General features: G+C 38.6%; 1 long non-coding RNA gene across 1 annotated transcript; it reads left to right on the top strand.

Annotated features, from left to right (window-relative positions):
* The first annotated feature begins 3,304 nt into the window (after positions 1–3,304).
* On the top strand, positions 3,305–4,517 carry LOC120640508. Its single transcript, XR_005661846.1, has 2 exons — positions 3,305–3,775; positions 4,254–4,517. It is a non-coding gene; the product is annotated as an uncharacterized LOC120640508 (long non-coding RNA).
* Positions 4,518–9,847: the final 5,330 nt, after the last annotated feature.

Below are 9,847 nucleotides of genomic sequence, written 5' to 3'. Positions count from 1 at the left end.
TGTATAGATATGTGTATACATATATATATAAGTGAATTAGTTTATATATGAAAACTATCTAGGACAAATATTATATAAGTAACTATATATATATCTATATATTAGTGGAGATCATACACACTGAATTCTAATACATAAGTTTAATTGAAATGTAAAAATATAATTAAAATAGAAAAAAAATTGAGAAGAGGAAAACAAAAAAAAAGAACCTTTTGTCCCGGTTGGTAACACCAACCGGGACAAAACGGTGCGCGAGCCACGTGGGCGCTGGCTGCACCTTTTGTCCCGGGACAAAAGGACACCCTTTTTTTCCCGGACTGGCGTTCCCGGTTAGGAAACCGGGACAACAGGGGGTTTCCCAATCGGGACAAATCACGTTCACGTTTTTTTAGTAGTGAGAGCAAATATCACGACACCACTTCTACATTTGTGTTGTAGAGTAGTGTTGTAATTATACATATGGCTGGCGCTGTCGGTGAATAAATTTGGAAAGTAACGGCGCCGCTGTCGGTGAATAAATTTGGAAAGTAACGGCGCCAGCCGCGCCACCAGGATTCGAACCAGCGTCTTGAGGTTCCAAAAGGGTTACCAGCATGCTGCGCATCTGTTTGTGACCAAGTGAGGTATTGTTCCATTTTATCTAATTACTAAGAAAATAGATCTGCTAAGAAAAAAACGGGTAGTGAGCTGGGTTCTCCAAGCTCGGGCCTTTCCACTACACCATGCGTCTGTTAAGTTTTGTTTAGTAAAGGGTAATTTTTATACTTTCTCTAATGCTTGCTGGATTGAGATGAAAAACACATGAATAGTTCATCTTTCTCTTTTTAATTTGGATTTCAAAGTTACAGATGGTTTTTCTCCCTCAGAATAACTCCAAATTTGATAGGATTTTTTCTGTTTTTTTCTAAAATTATTATATTTCATTTTGTGGCATTTTTTTAGTTATTTACTATATTCTATCGGATCTTTTTCCTAAGGCTTGTTTTCTCCACAAAATAGAAAATAGAGTAAACATTTTTTTTGCACAACAAGTGCTAATGTAAATCGACAAATGCTAATAGGAGAGTGAAGGTAAGATTGTGTCCAAAGTTGATGTGTATGTGAGCAAGAAAATACTGTAGGATGTATAAATCTCAAAGTTTGAGTTGAGTTGTATGAAACAATGTGAGAAGTCTATCCATTCTATGAACAATATATACTTCAATCTTCATGAAATCTTTTGAAATTTTAATGTTAAGCTTATAAACCCATAAACTAATTCTATGCCAATTTATATAATTTTCAAAAAGGTTTTAAATATTATTATCATTATTTTATAATAAGGTTTTGAATAGAAATTTGAACTATCCCTAACAAACAATTCAAATTTTCATCTATTTTTATGATATGAGCTATAATTGAACAACCATACTTAAAATTTATTTTTAGGAATTTTCTAAATAGTATTTGAAATAGAAGTATTTCAAATTGTAATTATTTTCTATAAACATGCAGAAAATCATTTAAATTATTAAAAATAGTAAAGGAGCTCAAATTTTTTAAAACTTCTACAAAACAGCTTATATGTAGTCTATTATATATAAAAAATATATTGGTACATACAAGATAAATATTCTTACTTGTTACTTCACAATGGTGCAATAAAATGATAAAGGAAAAAGAAAAATATTAATTAAACTAGGCCCAGTTCAGCCCAAGTGGCCCAATTGATTTTGACCGTCCATTCCCGATCCAACGGCTGGGATCGCTCCTCCATGGTATAAATTAAGCAGAAACCCTAGCTCTACAGGCCACACTCCACACTCACATCCCCTCCTGCCTCCTCTCTTGCAGCGTCCTCCCTCACTACAAGAAAACCAACTTTCTATGACGATAACCCTCATGACGGGTCATTTTGTCATTTTCAAAAGTGATAATAACATGTATTACAAATTTGACAAGTCTCAAACATAGTTTCTTAAACTATGTGAGTGAATCTAGGATTAATGACCAATGTATACTACCACTTTCTCAAATGAAAAAATGATCTAAATAAAGATTGTAGATCTTGATGGGTTATGAAACTTTGGTATTCACGACTTTTTCGGCTCAAATCATTTAGTGATCCAAAATCTTGCTTTTAGCTATCAATTTTTGAAATTCAAAATTTGGATTATTCAAACTTTGTCACATGGATTAATGACCTAAATAAAGTTTATAGATCTTGATGAGTTCTACAACTTTGGTATTCATGACTTTTTCATTTGAAATCATTTATTACCCTAAAAAATCTATTTGAATTCCTAAGACTACTAATACTATCTCTAGCATGATGGACCCACGGCGCCAGGACAAAAAATTGGCCATGGCAGGCTCTGCCACCGACATAGCGGACCCACCGCGCCAGACCAAAAATTGGCAGCTACACCTCCCGCTCTCCCGCGCTGATTCTCTCACCGACAAATGGAACCCACCACGCCTCCCGCTCAAGAGGTGCGAAATTCCCCTCGTGCGCGCGGCCGATGCCTGCCTTATCCTCTTGGTCAGTCAGGCAAAGGGGAAAAATCCCCGCAGGCCGCAGACCAGGGCCTCCTCCTCCCTCCCCTCAACGTAGCGTCTCCACTCATCCCACCGTCACACCAACGCCGGAGGTCGGAACCGCGTATCACACCGCCACACCTCCACCGGTGGCCGGAATCCGCCCATCCCACCACCACATCAACGCCGGAGGTCGGAGCTGCCCATCCTTGACTCCCTCCGCTGGTTGACCTTCGCGGCTCCGCACAAGGCGCCTTCTCCAAAGTTCAACACATCCGGCCTGATCTGAACTAAGTCTAACCTTCTATGTCCGAATCCACCACTACTTCCATTGCCATTACTGATCTGTTAGTTCTTTCTTCAACTTCTTTACAGAAACTGAATCTAGTTTCTGCTCTTTATGCGTTTCATTTGCGCCGGCCGGGCTGAGCGCCGCCAGTCCCATCCGCACCGGCCGGGGCCGCGAGGCGGCGCTGCAGGATCTCATTCGCGCCGGAGGGGCAGATCGAGATGCGGATGGTCCGAAGGCGAGATGCGCTGTTGCAGGTCCAGAAGCACGATTTGAGGCAACTTCCTCGGGGGAATATTTTAGGTTCCTTCTGCAGCTGTAGATTGCTCTATTTCTTGTTTCTTTCAGTTCTTGCATGTTAGCACCAGGACTTCAGTTATGAGAAGTGTCCCTTTCACTCTACATTAAGCAATCATTGGCATGTGCTATCTTAGCTTCTCGGTGGAATTCTTGCATTGACTATTGTCGCCCAAATTATGTATTCCCTGATACGTTAGTTTTTCTTGCTGGTTAGTTTTTCTTGCAAGCAAGTATTCAGTTGAAATCTGCTATGCCCATAAGCTCAGTAGGACATGCATGTACATAACCTGTTTGATTTAATCCCTCAATGCTCAACAACTATTTACATGTGCCTACATAAATTGTCTCCGTTTCTAGTGCTGCTTAGAATATTTTACCTGCCATTTGTGTCATGCATTTAAATATTCACTAGTTCCCTTCTAGAGTGAACTGCAGTCCATGTTTGTTCTGATATGTGCTAGTCTGCTATGTAATTTGAGTTAGCTCTGAACTTATGATATTTTCACTAAAGCATCTGATATGTGCTCATTGCTTCTAGCAAGAGGAAGTTATACATCTGACTACTCATTGCTGATGTACTAATCTCTGACTCTGATCTTTCTTTACTTTTGGTGCGCAGGTGCTGTTGCTGGTGGAACCGAATCCTACATCCTGGGGCTGCAACATCCCGTAAGTGATGCATTGCCTTTTCCAATATACCATGCTTATGTTATCTTATACAATGTATCATGCTTGTTTACTTATTTGTCAAAGTAACATGATCTGGTAAAATTAACTTTCTTCATGTAAAGTTATTACTGTAACCTGTTCAAATTTGAGTCTACATTAAATTGCTTGTTTGTTTTTAATTGAATGATTATCTTCTCCAGGCTATTCTGTTGGTCATGTGTCAACTGTTGGGTCTCTAGTTGTAGCTATTCTAGTGCTTTCTATTTACATGTTTAGAATAAATTACTAGAACTCGTTTTCTATGGCGAGTATTGAAAAACTATACTGTTAATAATTCCATTTTGCACTTGTGCTAGTACTTTGGCATGCATTTGAGATGTTACCAGGATGCTTGTTTCATGTTGCCTAACAGCTAGCTCACTTTTGATCTACTCATCTTTGTACCGTGACTCTAATCTTTTTGAGTTTTGCTGTGCAGGTGCAATGGTGTTCTGTTAGCTTTTGGTAGAACTTCAAATCAAACTTTGCTGCCGCTGGTTCATATTCTTGATGAAATCTACCTTTTGTTGTTTCTGGTCAACTATGTGGTCTTGGAATGTTACTACTAGTTTTCATATATGGAAATGTATGTGATGGAAATATTATTCATGTTAATTTCGGCCTGAATGGGTTGTGTATAAAGCTAAATCTGAATAACTAATAATTAATTTTGGGCTGAAATTAGGCCCAACTTAGTGCCCCACTCTGAATTGGGCCCATCCACTCATGGGCTGTGCTGCTGATGTCACTTGCCACGTCGCTTGCCATGTCACTTGCCACGTCGCTCGCCACGTTGCTTGCCACGTCAATCGCCACGTCGCCTGCCATATCAGCACTACTTTCCATGTCATTGCCATGTCAGCCGCCATGTCATCGTTCACGTCAATTTACACGTCATCATTGTCATCCACGTCATCACCACATCAGCAGCCACATCATCCTCCATGTTATCACTGTATGACATGACAATAGAATCTGTAACGAAAATTATATTATTCGTGACGTTAATTTTCGTCATAGAAAATGAGCTTGGGTTGGGCTACAGGGGCCCGGAGACATTCCAAGACGGTTTTAAAACATCATGGATCAAGCAATCTATGACGAAAATTTAAGAAACGTCACGAGGTGTGATCTGTGACGCTCAATACATGACGTTATTTGAGATCGTCATAGATACTGTTTTATGACGGTTTTTCTGTGATCTGTGACGAAATTCAATCGTCATGGATCACCAGATTTTTTGTAGTGTTATGCTATTCTACTGTCATGAGGAAAACCTTCCACTGCAGAATAACATGCAAGGCGATGCCCCCCGTTTTTTTTCCTCCCTACAGGCTACAGCTGAATAGCTTCTTACATATGTATACACAAATAAAGCTCAAGGTGCTCAATTTACCCTTGCAAGGGGCAGTACAGGTTTTTTATTACCTACTGCAGTGCAGAATGGAGATGATATATACTAATTGCTGAAACATTTCTCTTCCTCGTTTGGGCTCAAAGATAATTTCGCTCTCTATCTAGGCCGCCAGGCCGGTCCTGGTCCCAATTAATACTAGTTGAATACCCCGCGCGTTGCTGCGGGATTTCAGGGCAAAAATGTTGAAGTTGAGTGTGTTGAAAAGATAGAGTTATGAAGTTGCAGCCAATTTTAGCATTGCAGATATATGGTATATTTGTATATAAGAAATGCTTAAATATGGAAGTCGATGTACATATAAGAAGTTCTAGTTGCATAAACCGATAAAAAGAGGAACCATAATAGTTATCATAAGGATGCGTAAATTTTATTCCAGGAGGAAATGGAAATATCTGCATCATTTTGTGAAGCAAGAGATTGGACTTTGTATTGACTCTCTTGGATAACTGAAGTTTCTGAATTTTTTTAAAAAATTAAGTGTGAGCTACGTAATTGTGTGAAATGTTGATAATCGGAAAGAATATATTTTGTTTAATAGTTTTATTAGTACCTATGTTTCATTGAACCAATGTAGATATTTTGAATTGGTTATGGATTCTCCACAATCGTGATCTGTATTACTGTAGTATAATAGGATGTTAGGAATGGGTGTGACAAAAATGCATGAGGGATGTCAGCCCTTACATTATTTTTTAAACATTTTGTTGCTAATTCTGTCATAAAAATTGTTCATATGGCAATATAAAACCAAGTAAAAAGTAAGAAATCTTAGTGGGTTGCGGAAGGCTAAGATATGAGCTTTCATTCAGATCCAATGGTTGAAATAAAATGATGATGTGGCTTCACCACAAGTGAGAGAAATAGCTATTAATGACTCTTAGTGGGTTGCACTTATATAAGATATATAGATTACACAAAAAAGTGTAGTTACTGCCAAGTACTTGTTGGTGCAAATTTCGGGACAACACAAGAACACGCTAGATCGCGCAGCGAGCGACGGCACAGATGCAGTGCCGATGCTCTGGGCGGTCAGACCGGTCTGAATAACCGGTCAGATCGGTTCGCCAGTGAAGAATGGTGAAGTCCGACAAACGCTCGTCCGGGAGGGACCCCGTCAGGGCAGGCACACATAGAGTCGTTCTAGGATCGGCAGGCCACCTAGAACGCCTTCAGACGTCGTGGAGACGAAAGAAGAACAGCAGTAAAGAGTTGGAAGAGCAAGGGTTTGCAGATAAAAGTGAAGGCAATAAACATAAAGAAAAGTAATATATTGATGTGTTTTTGATCGATTGGTTGTCTCCATCGATCGTGACCCTTTATATTTATAGGATGGGATGGACTTATCCCGCAAGAAATCCTATTTACATATCTAAATCTATAAAAATCTCTAGTTGTACTCGGACTCTGCTTGGACCTGTCAGACCGGTCCGACCCACCGGTCAGACTGGTCGGTCGTGTCATACCAGCTACAGCGCCTAGACCAGTCTGACCGCTTGGTCAGATCGGTCAGACCGGTTGGTCAGATCGGTCAGACCGGTTGGTCTAGTCTGCTGCCAATTTTGGTTGTCAACAGTACTTTTTTTTACAAAGTTACTTTAATTTCTTGCCTTTGGATCACTTAATTTGTTTGCCATTTGTTTTTTTATCTATCTAACTATCTATCTATATATCTATTTCTATATATACATACTCCGACGAAACTCTCACGTTAATCACACAAATGACGACATCCATCAATGTTACAACGTTTTAGATCTTATCTAAAGTTATTTCTTTTACCACCATTCTCCAGAGTCGAGCCATATGATATTAATACATGGATCGGATGTGGGGGTTTATCCTCTTGTTAAAAGAAATATATTTAAAAAGTTAATGACTTTAGTATGGCTGGCCATTCGTTTCAGTAATTGCACGACAATCTAAATCCCCGAGCCCAATAGCACATGCAAGAAATTTTAAAATTTAAAAAACTATAATAATTCTTAAACCATTATTCAAATTCAAATTCTGATTGCACAATTATATCTGTTTCGAAAAGATCTTAAAAGCAAGAGCCCATTTCTATATGTTTTGACAACATTTTTTAAAGACACAAAAATTATTTTTGTAATGGAAAAGTACCAAAATAAGTTAGTTAAAATGCTCAACAGGTCTGCTAAAAAAGGTGCTTATTATTGATCATATGCAATAAACATTCGCCTATTTAACAAAGCTGTTTACCCTTATTCACTAATGATACCAAACAATCTATCTTCACAGCATGGCCACCAATATGCACTTACGTGAACTCAGGCATGCCAAGCAACATTATATAAATCCATAGCAATTTTTGCAAATATCGTAATAAGCAAATTAGAATACACTAAGAAGCATTTTCTCTTAAAAAATATATCATTAAAACATAGTGGTGTGAAATCTTATTTTAAAGCTTTTATCAAAACTAATACAACTTTGTAATTAGATTTTGATTTGGATGCTCGATTGTGAAACTATGATCTTTTTTATTTTGAATATCATTCTTTTTCATTCTCTGCTTGCCTCATAAGCATGTACACACCCACTGCATGCACACACCAAGCTCGTCACATGCATGCATGCACTGCTCTTCCAGAACGAGATCAGCGACCGGTTCAATTTACAGTCTGAGCACGTATTTTATTAAGAGAAAAAGAGAGTTTTACAACCACATGCCAAGGCACCCTAACAAGATACTGAAGCTAAATTGATCTTTATCTACTAAATGAAGCCATGTCCCATTATCCATGTGATGCATGTCAACGAAAGAATCAGACTCCATGTCTACTTATTATGCATGTGCGTATCCAAGGACCCAAGGACCAAGCCTAGATATATAGGCATTATTGTAGGTGTATCAAATTTGTCAAAAAGTGTGAAAATAAAGCAGTTTTTGAAGTCAGCACACGCTAGGCCAGTACTCCTTGGGGTGACTTCCAGAGTCATGCCAAGACGGACACAGAGTTGGCAAGTTGCCAAAAAGTGAATTGGGTCCTAATTAAAAGCGGAATTTTAGAAGTCACTGCTTCTTCTCTTTTCAAAATTGCTTTGTTGGTTTGTTCGTGATGTTTTGAAAATAGACACTGTTCGTTCGTGAATGTTTTGAAAATACCCAAAGGTCTTTATATATGGCAAGGAAAATAGACACTTTTCGTTCGTGAATGTTTTGAAAATTGAACACGTTGTACCACGCGTTCGTTGCTGCATAATTAATGTCGTGCATTAAATATATATTATTAGAATATTTCAGTTTTCTTATATTACTCAGTTTGTGGAAGGAGTAGTTTTGTTTTCAGAGCAAATTCTAACAAAAATATCCTACTCCCTCTTCCCCAAATATAAGGCGTTCCTGAGTTTTTAGGACAGATTATGACTGTATAGAAAAGACTCTTATCGTACCCCTAATTATTAAGCATTTGGACTCTATTTGGGTAACTAAATATGTGCTAATTAAAGTAGCATGTCATTTCCTATGCACCTTTCTCACATGTATCTCTCCCTACATGGCTGCATGCACGTCTTTCTGATATGAAAAGATCCGAAAATGATGCCCAATTAAGATGGTTGGGTCCATTCTCAACCTAAGATGTCTTACATTTGAGTACAAAATTTGAGCTCTAAAATGTTCTACATTTCAGAAGCATAAAGAAGTGTACTTAGATGTATATCACAAAAGAAGCAACTATTTATACAACAAACTTATGTAGCTAAAGTATGAAAAAACTTGTTTATATGCTAAATTCATATATATAAATTTTATGGGAAGAATCAATGCATCAGTACAGTCAGCCATGATTGGTGCCATCTTTTTCTTATTGTACTAATCTGAATATTTTACCAAATATGTCAATGGTACTGTTTGCTCATAATTGAGGGTGGCTGTACAAGCGGCCATACATTAGACGCTGTGTCCTTTTCCTATTGGCTCTGTCTAATGCGTGCAGAAAATAAGCCATTTCTAGCGTTAAGTGTTCGACCCATTCCGTAAATAAATACAAACGTTAATAAATAGAGATATATCCATTTACACGGTGCCAGCCACGTGTATCGAGATGCCATTAGTTATCCATTGCCTCTTACCGGGTATTACCCTCATTATTTGGGGATGGGTAATTTGAGTACAGGAGATTAGTGGGTATGGGCACGGGTGAACCCATTTCTACCCAACGGCGCCAACATCAGTGCTGCTAGTAGAGAGACATAGGGGGGAGGGCATGCATTAGCGAGATGCAAGAGAGATGAAGACAGAAGGAGGGAGAGAGAGATGGGCGGAAATCGGGATCCACACGAAATTTCGGCTCTTGCTTCCCTCAGTAAACAGCATATATATTTCTAGAGCTTGTTTATTTTTAGGAATGATCCTTAAAACCAAGCCTATTTTTGAAGGCAGTCATTCCAGGAATAGTTCCTTCATGACAATCCATGTGATTTCTACCCACTACTACAAAATACCTAACCGAGGCTGGCAAAAGTGACTAACCGTGGCGGGACGCAAGGTCACGGTAAATAACCTATTAACCGAGGCGGTTTTGCTGCCCGTCTTAGTTAATCAAATAAAAAATAAAAAAGGAAAACGCTCGCCGAGCCCATCACAAGCCCAT

Source organism: Panicum virgatum, chromosome 7K, assembly GCF_016808335.1.
Source record: "Panicum virgatum strain AP13 chromosome 7K, P.virgatum_v5, whole genome shotgun sequence".
In the NCBI taxonomy this organism is placed as follows: Eukaryota; Viridiplantae; Streptophyta; class Magnoliopsida; order Poales; family Poaceae; genus Panicum; species Panicum virgatum.
This window is presented reverse-complemented; position numbering and strand designations above follow the sequence as displayed.